Genomic DNA, 13,866 nt, shown 5'->3' with positions numbered 1-13,866 from the left:
AATAGAACCCATAATGTCAAATACTTTAAATACAGATAAAAGAATATGGGTGTTAAAAGAGTATTGGAAATCTCAAAATACTGAAACCGTAAGGAGAAAGTGGGTTGAAACATTTGATACTCCAGCTCCAAAAAGACAAACCATTTACCGTATCCGTGACAAATTCGACGCCACTGGCTCAATCCTTAATGCTGCTAAAACTGGTCGACCCAAAACAGTCTGTACAGAGAATAATAAGCAACGTGTTGCCGATGCATTTGTTCAAAGTCCAAAAAAATCCACCAGAAGAGCTTCTATGGAATTAAACATACCACAAACCTCTATTAGGCGAATTATAACGCAAATTGGGTTGAAACCCTATCGACCACAACTAATTCATGGCTTATTGGAGGATGATCCAGACAGGCGACTGCAATTTAGTGAAATTATGCTGAACAAGATTGAAGAAAACCCAGGAATTTTAGATAACATTGTGTGGAGTGATGAAGGTTCTTTTAAATTATCCGGTCATGTCAATAGACATAATTGTGTTTACTGGTATAGTGAGAACATGCATTTAACATTAGAACAACAGCTAAATCAGCCTGGTGTCAATGTTTGGGGTGGTATTTCAAGTTCTGGTGTTTATGGACCATTTTTTTTGGACGGAACAATTACAGGAGATAAGTATCTCGAAATTCTAAGGAATCAAGTTGTTCCCCAGTTACATCAACAACCTAATTTACATGACTTTCATTTTCAACAAGATGGGGCCCCTCCACATTATTCCAAAGGAGTTCGTGAGTATCTTGATGAAACATTTCCATTGAAATGGATTGGTCGAAGAGGTCCAATCGATTGGCCGGCACGTTCACCGGACTTGACCCCTATGGATTTTTTCTTTTGGGGAGTACTCAAGGAAAAAGTTTATAGTCAAAAACCAAGAAGTGTCGGTGATTTAAAAAATTACATAAGAGATGCATTTCAAGAAATTAATGCCCAGAGTGACTTGTGCAAAAATATTTGTCGAAGCGTAAGAGGTAGACTTCAAAGCTGTGTAAATCAAGAAGGAAATCAATTTGAGCATTTGCGTTAATAAATAACATTTTATTTTCATTAATATAATTGTCTTATTACATATAGTTGTACGTATACGTGATCTCTAAATAAATGTTTTTTACTGTCCACCTACTTTTGGCTCACCCTGTATATATTTCATTATAAACAAAACAGTTACATTTTTAAGGTGGTAAATAATTTGTTGGAGCTCCTATCGTAAGAAGAAATCAAACCCAAAATTTAAAAAAAAATGGTACGAGAGGACTGGGTCTGTCAACATCTTATATCGTAATCTCTAAGCAGGACTTCGTAATGGAACCAATAGCGTGAGGCTTGTTACAAAGGAATATACATGTGTGTATAACACATATACACACATACATGCATGTACATCAACCCTATCACAAGAAGATTAATACACAGAACGCTTGATAAAAGTGAAAAACAGCATAAAACGAAATGGATTTTCATGTGATTGAATTTTTAAGGTTGGTATCAGTGAATAAACGCATTAGCTTCATTGCTTGTTAGATCAAAGCCACATCGGGTTTTTATTTTCTGTGTTCACATCAGGAAAATCAAGCCCCAGATTTTAGCTTCATAAAGGTAATCAATACATAAGGCCTGTTACAAAAGAGTGGGTGTCTTAGTTTTGGCATAAGTGAACTCATAAATGTTTGTAGAAGAAATTTAATATAATAACAGAGACGCGAATTTTTTTGTTTTTTAATTTTCGCGGATAGCTGTATACTGCTAAATTAGGGACGGCTAGCGTGAAATTCAAAACAAACCAAACACATAATCAACAAATCATAACTGAATAATCACGTTGTGATCCCTCAAGACACAGGGAGAAAAATAAAAATATGGAAGTTAATTCACCGTGAATGACAACTTACCAAAGATACAAGTTTATCAAATAAACAACTTAGACTCAAATATTTAACATCGATGTTGAATGTCTGTCTTTATCAAATCACTAATGAATAATAAACGAAGACGAAACTTGCATACTAGTAAACTTCATGCATTAATCATTCCTATTCATATTAGCACCTCTATATGTTTTAAATCAGCCATAAGATCAGTTTACAGTGTTTTAGTTAGTTATCACCATTAGATTCCATGAAGGAACATAGGGCAGCAATCGCTTACGGATTCTTCAACAGGTATTTAAGTGAGTAGGTTGTTAGCCCGCTGCACCGAGCCGTCCCTAATTTAGTACTGTAAGACTACAGGGAAAACTACAGTCATCACCACCCACCGCCAACGCTTGGGCTACTCTTGTACCAACGAATAGTGGGATTGACCGTCACATTATAACGCCCCCACAGTTGGGAGAGCGAGCATGTTTAGCGCGACGCGGGCGCGAACCCGCGACCCTCGGATTACGAGTCGCACGCCTTACGCGCTTGGCCATGCCAGGCCCTTACAGTGTTTTGACTATTTCTAACTGTAAGTGTCTTAGACCAGTCGTAAGATCAATTTACAAGCTATGATTTTTTACTGTGTTTTAAAACACTAGTAAAATCACTGTAGAACGTTGCGAATATTTCTTCAAGTTTAAGACGTATCTGAAAAAATAGTTCAGGTACGAAATTAAAAAGTAAACTTTTCTTCTTATTAAAACTCGTCAATAACGTTATAAAAAATTTGGCCTGCCAGTTATGTTTTGTTATACCTGTTATTAATGTTTCCCAGTAATGATGAATTGGCCTTTAGGAACTACTGGTTTGTCTATATATCTCATTTGGTTTAACGCCCCTTAACTTCTTTGTGATGGTGTTGATATGTGCTGAGCTTTCACACTAAATTCTTGGGGAATTGACAGGTAATTCACAGACTTGTTGAGAAATAAAAACATCATGGTTAAATTGTAACAAATCTCTCGTAGCGAGTCCCACAATACTACACTACAAGATGGTAAAACTTTACGACTTTCAGGTAGAAAAATAAGCAGTTTACTTCACATTATTTTCATTTCAAACACTGGGCTAATTAACCTAAAGAGAAGGAAAATGATAGCTTGCACGTACACAGAACGATCTCCATTTTGTTCGTAAGCATACAAATGCCAATATTTAGACACAAAAAAGGTTAATTACTACTCATTTCGAATTCTGACTGCACTATCTTTTCTCAATTCGCCAGTATTTCATTAAAAGAATTTATACAATTCGATTACCTTCTTTTAGCTTTTTATTCTTTGAATTTTATCATACTCTTACCTAAAACAAATATTTAGGCCTAGCAATATCGTTATATTGTCAATAGAAAAAATATAGAAACGACACTCATCGGTGAATTTCTAAAATGGTTAACAATTGTTTTATTTTACGAAACAACACAGTATCTTTCCCAATCTTCAATAAGAAGACCATTCAAAAATACCAATTAACACATGATATTTCACAATAGTGCGTGAACGCATATGTATAGGAAATGTGGGTTCTTAAGTAATTTCAAACTATGTGTCAAAAACGCTCTTAAACACGTTACCTATGTTCCAAGAATTCAGAATTCTCCACCAAGTTACCTCAACGACAACAGGAGTTAAGACTAGACAATCAAGGTGAAAGATTCACACGCCCAGAATGGTTATTTTCCACTAGAAATGTCTTTTATTAAAATATATAAAATACGTATGTACTTTACGTAAAAACGATAAAAGTATTTTTTATCTCTAAATAAAGCCTTTCTTCTTCTATTACATATTCAAGTATATGAAAACATCCTAGTTTCCTTAGTTCCTGTGAATAAAAGGCTTCACTACAGTACTTCTAAAAGTACTAAATACAGTAAGGTACTGCTTCAAAAGAGATAAGAGTGTAAATCTTTCTTTTAAAAACACCACTTCTATCACCTGAGACACGAAATATGGCATATCTTGAAACGCTAATGGTCATGCTTCTTTGAGTTAGCATCTATCACTTAGTTCTATCATTCTTATACAAAAATAATTTAAAAGGAAGAACGAGTTAAAGTGAACAGGCATTATACAGATCCATTGTTCAACATTTATTTCAAATTTTACAAAATAATACAAGCGTCAGCGATATATATTTCGCGATGTATTCATTTTTTGTTGTATTTTTACGCTAGATGGTGTCGTGTAAGGCTTTCTCGAAAGTGAACTGAAACAAAATCTTCATTTGTTTGTTTTTATTTTTGAATAAATATTACTTTAAAATGTTAAATCCAATAAAAAAGAGATAACGTCCTAGAGCCTGAATATAGAAAAATATCAAAGAAGTTTTATCGAAACAATAATTACCAAATCTATGTTGAGTTCGTATTGGAAATTGAGAAATATTGTAGCTTCCTCTGCCTATGCACTAATTTAGGCTTAAAGTAGAATTGCGACTTCCACTTCTTTTATATTAAAAGAAAAGAATTCCAAGATTAAACAAATAAAACTGGGCTTTATTCATGAATTCTTGTGTAACCGAGTTTCCATTTATTAGAAGTTGCTTCCCAAAGTAAACCAATAAATTTAATCTTTTGAAAAATATTAACCAATAATATGTAATAGCTACGATTTAAACGTCGAAATACTAGAAAACCAGTTACCCTAAAAACTGTTATAAGACAAATAAACTGTAGATGCTTTCTTTTTTCACATTCTCTTAATTCGTCCATTGCGGCTCGAAATCAAAGGTGTGTAAAATATATTTTATATCTTTTACGACTGGTACTGAACAAAAAACTTATTCAAGAGTGACTTGTAAAAGACAAAAGATGGATCTGAAATTCAATTTTCACACGTCTCTAGTTTTGAATCTGAAATGAATAAATTAAGACGAATGTGAGAAAAATCTGCAGTTTGCATGATTTCAAGAACGACAGTTTGTTAGTAAATGGTCGTATCCATTTACACCCGCGATTCACTATAATCAGTAGAATAAAAATAATGTGGTATTAACACTAACTTCCCACCAGAGCAAGTTATATACTTTAATCAAAACTAAACGTCAACCCAATAATCATTAGAACTAATTATAACTTTCTTACGTTCTTACTTACAAAGACTGTAATGTGTTGTTTCAGGGCCGAAAACCTTATAAACTCTTGCAATATTTAGATTAGTTCTATATTCATGTTCTAAGCTAATAATTAAAAATCATCTCTACACTAAACGTATGACGATAAGGAGTTGAAAATACCAAAGCATGATTCATTAGACGCTCAACCAATACTGTAAACGAAAATAACATTAAAGGAATAATATAGTTGCGGGTAAATCTCAGTTTTATTTACGATCACAATTCCCTAAAATCATAAAAAAGTGTTGTTTGTAAATTGTCTAATCCATTAACAGAACAAGAAGTTGATGTTAGTAGCTCGTCAAATCAGTTCATGAATTCAATTTTGTATCTACTAGACATTACTTGGAAAAGTTGTGTGTGCGTGTGTATCCGCTTATAAGTGACGAACTGATAGACCGACTATCACCAGACTTAGCATGTACGGTTAGGGTACAAGGGAAAGTGGTATAAAAAGTTGCTATTTGGACCTGACTCACCCCTATATCACATCTAGGGACATTTATGGCCTCTTCGGGTAACTCAGCTAATAATCAATAGAAATGCTGTTTCCTGTTAGTAAGTCGTCGAATACACGTGCAACTCCGATTCTGTATATTACTCCACAAAATACAGATTTTTTGCGAGAAAACCTAGTTTTAACTTTCAATATATGGAGGTTTCCATATGATATTTTTCAAGTCGAATAATTAAAGGCACAGTTTTAAGTTACCACTTAACTGCAAATATATAACTCAAAACTAGAAAATAATCTCAGTGAATTTTTTAGTTTGTTTTAGGTAACACAGAAGAAACATACGGATATAATTTAGTTTGTTTTAGGTAGCACAGAAGAAATATATGGATATAATTTAGTTTGATTTAGGTAACACAGAAGAAACATATGGATATAATTTAGTTTGTTTTAGGTAACACAGAAGAAACATATGGATATAATTTAGTTTGTTTTAGGTAACACAGAAGAAACATATGGATATAATTTAGTTTGTTTTAGGTAACACAGAAGAAACATATGAATATAATTTAGTTTATTTTAGGAAACACAAAAGAAACATATGATATAATTTAGTTTGTTTTAGGTAATACAAAAGAAACATATGATATAATTTAGTTTGTTTTAGGTAACACAAAAACATACGGATATAATTTAGTTTGTTTTAGGTAACACAAAAGAAACATATGAATATAATTTAGTTTATTTTAGGAAACACAAAAGAACCATATGAATATAATTTAATTTGTTTTAGGTAACACAAAAGAAACATATGAATATAATTTAGTTTGTTTTCGGTAACACAAAAGAAACATATGAATATAATTTAGTTTGTTTTAGGTAACACAAAAGAAACATATGATATAATTTAGTTTATTTTAGGTAACACAAAAGAACCATATGAATATAATTTAATTTGTTTTAGGTAACACAAAAGAAACATATGAATATAATTTAGTTTGTTTTCGGTAACACAGAAGAAGCATATGGACATATATCACGACTAATTCGTAATCTGTTTTGCTTACGAGATGGTAGATGTGTAATTTTCACTCAGTGTGATGTATTTATGAAATAAGTTATTGGACCAACTTATCAACCTCGACTAGATCTTTTACACGACATTTAAACTATATATAAAATGAATTTATTTTTTCAGTTTTCTGTTTCTCTCTCTCTGTTAATTTTTCTCTTTCTATTGCTCTCTCTCTCTCTCTTCATCTGTCCCTCCAATGGTTTCAATACCCGTGGTGAGCAGAGCACAAATAGTCAACTGTGTATCTTTGTGCTTAACCACAAACAAACTTTCTTCTTATATCTCATTATCCCCACATTTAAATATTGACAACAACGGAGTTTAATCTACATTTTTCTTTTTCTATCTGCCCCTTTGAATTTTAATAGACCAAATATTGTATCCATTCATTTATATATTAACTTACAATTAAGGTAAATGTATATATACACAAACAGAGAAAGAGTTTTATCTATTTGTATCCTTCTATATTATCCATCCAAGAGTTTACTATAGTCTAAATATTAACTTATAACTGAATTGGATATTTTTCTTTCTCTATATATCTCTTCGTATTTCCATCTATTTTACTGATACATCTGAACTGACATGTAATTGTATTAAATCTATCCGTCTTCTCCAGCCAATATAATCCTCTGTTATGACGATTAAACATACGCTTGTATTCTAAACCTTGGATTTTCATCAAAAACCCGTTGTTAGGATTACTATCAGCAAACAGAAACCTGACAAAACAATACGAAATCCTAAAAAAAAAAAATATTTCTTTATAAAATGTCATTATTCAAGTAAAATATGTTCTGTAAATTAGAAAATAAATATATTACATAAACTTGACCGTGGGGCTTAACAAAACTAGCGGAAATCGTCTCTATTCGAGATAATTCTTTAGATTATTAGTAACTTAGGTGAAAAAAATTGAGAGACATTTGTTTCCTTATTAATTACAAGTTTGCGGAAATTTTAAATTGCAAGAACAAGGCAAGAATGAGTAACAACACGCGCGTTACCTATATACTCAGTTAAAATAACCAGTGTCTGAGAACCATTGCATCTGGATCTAAGCGTAATAACGCATGCTGTCTTATGGTGCAAAATTCCCCGGGAAACTGCGCGTGAGCACACTGCATTTCGTAAGAAGCCAGGCTCACGAGCAGATGTATATAGAAACAGGGAATAGTGCTAGCCTTTTTCGTGTAATATTAATAATTGTTTTCCTCTTACTATATAGTCTATGTTAGATGCCCTATATCTTATGCAATCTTTGATATAATTTTATTTAAGAAAAAATATAAAAATTTCTAGGTAGCACAACGCACTGTTCTTCTTTCCATGAGAAGGATTATTTAATTCTCTAAAGGGTATGTTAAAATGAGCTTCCGACTGCTCACGTCAGTGCCCTGTGCGCGGTCTTATTCCCTTATGAAATTAATATCATTTTCCATAGTAGTAGATTTTCTGGTAAGTAACTATAGTGATATTCGCCAGATAAGGGAACTTCTACAAATTAAATTCTTATGATGAGCGTTTTTCCTCATATGAAGGTCACCAATGAACATTATCATAATAATAATACATTCTTGATGGATGTTATGGATAAAAACTCAAAAATCGTTCTTGAAATTAGAAGACCTAAGCCTAATCTATAACAAAGACCACCTGGTTGAAATTTAATTCATAGACTCCCGCTGTGGTAGGCGTAGAAACAATACCAGAGTTTCAAATAACGGAGCAGATAAAAAGAACAATGAAATCACTTGCCCTTTCTCAAAGTTTCACAACTTTATATAATTCTTACTGTCATAAAACTAGGGCTTCCGGTGGTTCAGTGGTAAGTCAATAGGCTTATAATGCTAAAAGCAAAGCCCATTGTGTAGGTTTGTTTTGTAAAACCAACAAAAAACTAGAATACCACATAAGTATAATAACAAAACAACTAGGATATCACATATGTAGAATATCAAATAACTAAAATATTACATAATTAGAATATTACATATATAGAGTATCATGTAACTACACATCAATGACTCATTTTAGCTGCTTAACAAGATAATGCTAAGTGTGACCTGGTTTAGCTTTCAAATCAAGTTATGAAAGCCTATGTACAAAGCAATATATAGAATAACTAGTGAATTTAAAACAAATATTATTTTAGATTCTACACTACGGCTCGAGATGTTACACAATTTACAAGCGTGTAATTCTTCTTATATAGTTTATTACAAAAAAAAATTCCTTCACTCGTGATATTCAGAAATTAGTATAGTAAGTAACACTGGAATGCAACATTTTCAATAGGTTTCAATTATTAGTTTTTACTTTGTGCAAAATTTTTAATTTAACCAAACGAATCTAATGTGACAATTTTGTTTTCGTAATGATATAAAACTCATTGTTATTCTCGTCATATCAGTATTAGGCCCGTTTTTAAACACTATATTCTTTATCTACTCATCCCTTAGCGATTCTTCATGAAAGCACTCCAGCTGGCCTGAAGAGCTCTGGACTGAAAACTCGCCTTCGGTAACTAACATGACAAATATTGTATCAGATAAGAGCTGCCAGATCGAGCAGTAGCCTGACCAATATTTTGTCACAGTAATTCTAGGGCTTTTAAAACTTTGACTTACCCTTCAGTAATTGATCCTATATGGATAGACTTTAGGAATATGCAGGAATCAAGTATAGCAATGCATAATAAACTGCACGTAACTCATGGCGATTATAAGTACCAGTAATCAACACCTATTTTTGTGAATATTAAATAATTATTTGCAAATGTTTAAGACTTTCAATAAATTATTGCAAAATTAGCAGAAAATTCAATCTCAGAGTACCTATTTTTAAACCATGAACCAGCTATTAAGCTAGGCCCAGACAGACCGACCACAGTGCCCCCTAGCAATTTGAATTTGAAAACTTAAATCAAAACGTAACACGTGATGAAATAGTCAAGCTTCGAATTTGTAAGATCAATAGATTTTGAAGTAAAACGTAACGTTGAAGAACTTAAAAACTTGAAAATGTGTAATGTTAAAAAATGCAGTTTTAAAAAGCAGAAGTTTATGAAATTAGTGTTGTTTTGTTTTTTCAAAATATTAAAAGTTTGATAGGCATGTCCTGAAATTCAATGTTCTATAACTCAGGAACAGAAGCCACGTGCTAAACTGATTAAAAGCACTGTAAGATACGTACAAAGTTTATTTTCATCAAATAACTTTTGTAGCCCACGATTACATTTTCTCTTATTTTCTAAGTACGTATGACCTGATCGTAGGTGGCAGAACTGTTGGGAACACAGGGGTCACGTACCACCAACTTTTTATCTGGTTAGTGAAGTGCCCCTATAAATGGGGTGTATAGACTTGTGTATAGTTATCAGGGAACCCTCTATTTCAACTTTTAGTTCGGCGATAATGGTTAATATGGCACATAATGGTTAATATGGCACATAATGGTTAATATGGCACATAATGGTCAATATGGCACACAATGGTTAATATGGCACATCATGGTTAATATGGCACATAATGGTCAATATGGCACATAATGTGTCATTGGTCGTCGATCTCTCTTTTTTCGAACTCAGATTTGTTTCATTGCCTGTGACTTTTACATTTTATGAGTAAATCGTGCACGAATACTGTGTTTCAAAATATTTGTCACTGGGAAGTCATTCATTGTTGTCCGTCATATTGGTAAATCTATCAGATCAATGTAACCATTTTTTTTCATCACTTCGGAATGTATTCAGAACTTTGAATAGGCCTTCACTGATGTCCCTCGTTTTGGTAAACCTACCAGAAATTTTAATCATTTGTTCACTTATAGTGTGTCTTCGTAACTTTGAAAACTCATTTGTTGAAGTCCATCACGTTGGAAAACTTACCAGACCATTCAAACCCATTGTTTCATTTAGGGATGTATTTGGAACTTTTAAAAATCATTCGTTGAAGTCCCTCTTGTTGGAAAACCTGCCAGACCATTTTAACTCAAAATGAATTTCAAACAAACATCATGAGTTTGTTCATAGCAATATTTTTCTCTGTGTGTATATATATATATATTGTTCAATCTTTATGAAGTTAGGTGCAATAACCTTAACTAGTGATATACTATGAAACTATAATATAGCCTTGCGAGCACATTATAGTAGCTGTACATTGCTGTAATGTTAATGTATATCCACCGCAATGTGGATCCTGCTTCTGCAGTCACCTCCAAACTCTAAGGTACATTATAGCTTGTACCCTGGGATCCCTTCAGTTAGTGCAGCGTTTTTTATTTTTTTTATTTATTTTTGTTTCGGTTTGTTTTTGGTTATAACAAATTATCATAATTAATCAGATGTTTAGATTTTTGTTTTTAACGCAGTCCTTCCTTTTGATTTCGTTTATTTAACTCTATCAGTATTAATTTTCTCTAATATATATGTATGTAAATATTTATATATCGATGTATTATCCTCTATCAGCCCACCAATGGCTCAGTGGTGAGACTTGTTAGTTTACAACACTAAAATTCGAGGTTCGATAGTTACGGTAGGTGCAACTAAGTAGATAGTCCATTATATATAATTTTTACCTTAAAAATCGAAAAATACGTTCAGGTATATTACGTAATAACGTTATTAGTCTTAATTAACTTAATCTGTGGTGTAATATTTATACTAAGTAGCACTGCTTCGATCTGAAAGGGAAATTATGAAACATGAAATATGTATTCGTTTTCGATGCTGTATCTGTGTAGTTTTTTATTATTTTGAGGTCAATGTTTAACTGGGTGATTTACTACCACAATTAATTAATAGTCATGTGATACCATATATAATTCTTAAGTATTTCTCAGTTTGGTTTATTCATTTTAAGTTCGTATCAATTACAAGCATTATTATAACACCTCAGTCATTAAAAAAAAACCAAAAAAACATTACATCAGATAAACTAAAATAAGTTTTAAGTCTGTTAACAATGAGCCAACAAAAAATTGCATATATTATTCAATGACATAAGAACAGATGAATTTAATTCAATAAAATGTATTTCCTTGTTAAAGCAATAAACACAAAATATATTTTGTATCTGGCTGTACAACAACTTATGTATTGCTTTATGGGGCTGTTTGTAAAAGCAACAAGTGAAATCAAGATAGTTTCAGTAAGCACGAGATATGTTTGAGTCAATAAATATAGTCATACGACACTACAGTTAAAATACAAAAGATGCAGTTGTCAAAAACATCAAAATTAAACCACTGTTTCTCTGAGATTTATTCCATTACTAAAATGCATAATACGTAAAATTGAAAGCTTACGTAAATGGAAGAAATTCGAAAGGTAAAAATATTAACATTTCTACACACACACACACACAACGTAGAAATATGACAATCTTTATGAATTAACGTTGAAGACATAACTGTTTGTGAAAAAATTCGCTATTTAGTTTAGTGTTTATTAACTAATATACGGTATCTATATTACAGATTACTAAAGAGAGATTTCTTTCTAATATGTTTCTATACCACATTTTAGTCCAAAATAGCTACATATACAGTACTTGCTGTATACGTATCACAGCTTGTGCTGTAATTCGCTCCATGCTTTCGTGGGTTTAGCTTAGTAAGAAATATATTGCATTTTAAACATAGGCTGAATTATTAAACTAGATTTTTTTCCATGAACAATACTGTTATATAAAGACCGGTAGTTAAGATAATATCATAATCATCACTTATGTCCTAAATTATGATTATTTAACTTTATCTTTATAAACACATTATTATGAAACCTGTCAAACCAAAGTACGCGTTTATTAACAACTATTAGACTGACCGCGTGAGGTTAATTTAGAAAGAAACATCATAAGTTGAGAATGCAATATTGGAGAAATCCAGGCGAGGCTAAAGTAGAAATAGAAATCCAAGCTAGGCTGAAGTAGGAACAATACATTCTCAGAGACAGCAACTTACCATGTAGGTATGGGATTCGGTGATTCATAAAACAGTTAATGTTCTATAGGGAACCATACAGACTGACATGCAAACCAGGATTGTTAGTATTTATAGATGGCTCTTCGGTAAACTTCCAGCTGTCCTTTAAGGCAGAGCGATGCTAACAACAGTGCATGCTTCAACTGCGACAGTCGACCCATTACAATCCACTCGGTTGGGTGAGTGAGCGCGTGCTCACTCGCACCGCAAATGCAGACCACCACCCATTTAAAACGTACAAGAGAAGCGCCACCAGAAGAAAAACCCGACTGTGACGTTAGCCAGGTTAGTAAAACTGTGTACTTGTTTGTTTCATGTTTGCTGCTATTACGTGAAAACACTCAATTTTTTTTTATTATAAAAGGAAATAATTACGAGTGTCAAACACTATGTATCACTACGCAAAACAGATGTAGTGACAGGGAAAAATGTATGAATGGAGTACAAATTAACATCATTCTAACATCATAAGCTCCGCAGGAAAGGTCTCAATAATAAACATGCCCATCCTGTTTACTTTATTTCTTTGACCGATAAATCCGTCACATTGGTTTCCCAGTGAGTAAGCAGTAAGCATGCAGGCTTACAACGCTAAAATCCGGGGTAAGATTTCCCTTGGTGGAAAGAGCGAGCGGATAGCCAGTTTTGTAGCTTTGCACATAAACAAACTGTAACACTGCAGGAAAAGCACTGTATCGCCATTTCCTGAAATAACTTTAGAAATTAAACGAAGAAATACAAGTGAAAATATAGAATAGCGGTTGAAGTAAATTATCTTCAGTGGAATTTAGGTCAACCACCTCTAAAATAATAAAAAATAAAATTACGAGATCACCTCAAACTTTGAAATAGAAAATCTTTTGTATGCATTATTGTTCGAGAATTTCAAACTAATAAAATACTCTAGTGAAAGAATGACAGTTGTTGCAAAAGGAAGAACAACAAGTGTGTGTTTTTCTTATAACAAAGTCATATGTGGCTACCTGGGGAGTCTACCGCGAGGAATCAAGGGCTGATATTAGTGGTGTAAATCCGTAGACTTACCGCTGTACCAGTGGGCAACAAGTAACACTCCCTTAAAACTTCTATAAGTACTTCAACCCGTGAGGACATTTCGCAAACAATAGTTCATGTTTAGATTTACCATTACCTCATCTAATAGCATACATTCATGATTAATGAAAGGATATCTTAGAACACGAGGAGTTGTTTTCCTTATATGTGATTGTAAAAAAAACAACAAAAAAAACACATAAAAACTG

The 13,866-nt window shown here is 32.6% G+C and overlaps 1 protein-coding gene across 3 annotated transcripts in view; it reads right to left on the bottom strand.

Annotated features, from left to right (window-relative positions):
• Nucleotides 1-12,723, bottom strand: part of LOC143233580 (coiled-coil domain-containing protein CG32809-like) — a 397,453-nt gene extending 384,730 nt beyond the window's left edge. For 2 of the 3 annotated variants that reach the window (XM_076469932.1, XM_076469934.1), the window contains exon 1: nucleotides 12,584-12,718. The gene's annotated coding sequence lies outside the window, so the exon portion shown is untranslated. Of the gene's footprint in view, nucleotides 1-12,583 lie in introns of all 3 variants that reach the window. The other variant, XM_076469933.1, reaches the window with a different exon arrangement.
• Between the last annotated feature and the right edge of the window lie 1,143 nt (nucleotides 12,724-13,866).

This window comes from Tachypleus tridentatus, chromosome 12, assembly GCF_004210375.1.
Source record: "Tachypleus tridentatus isolate NWPU-2018 chromosome 12, ASM421037v1, whole genome shotgun sequence".
NCBI lineage: Eukaryota > Metazoa > Arthropoda > Merostomata > Xiphosura > Limulidae > Tachypleus > Tachypleus tridentatus.
The sequence above is the reverse complement of the archived record's forward strand: the minus strand, read 5'-3'. Positions and strand labels throughout refer to the sequence as shown.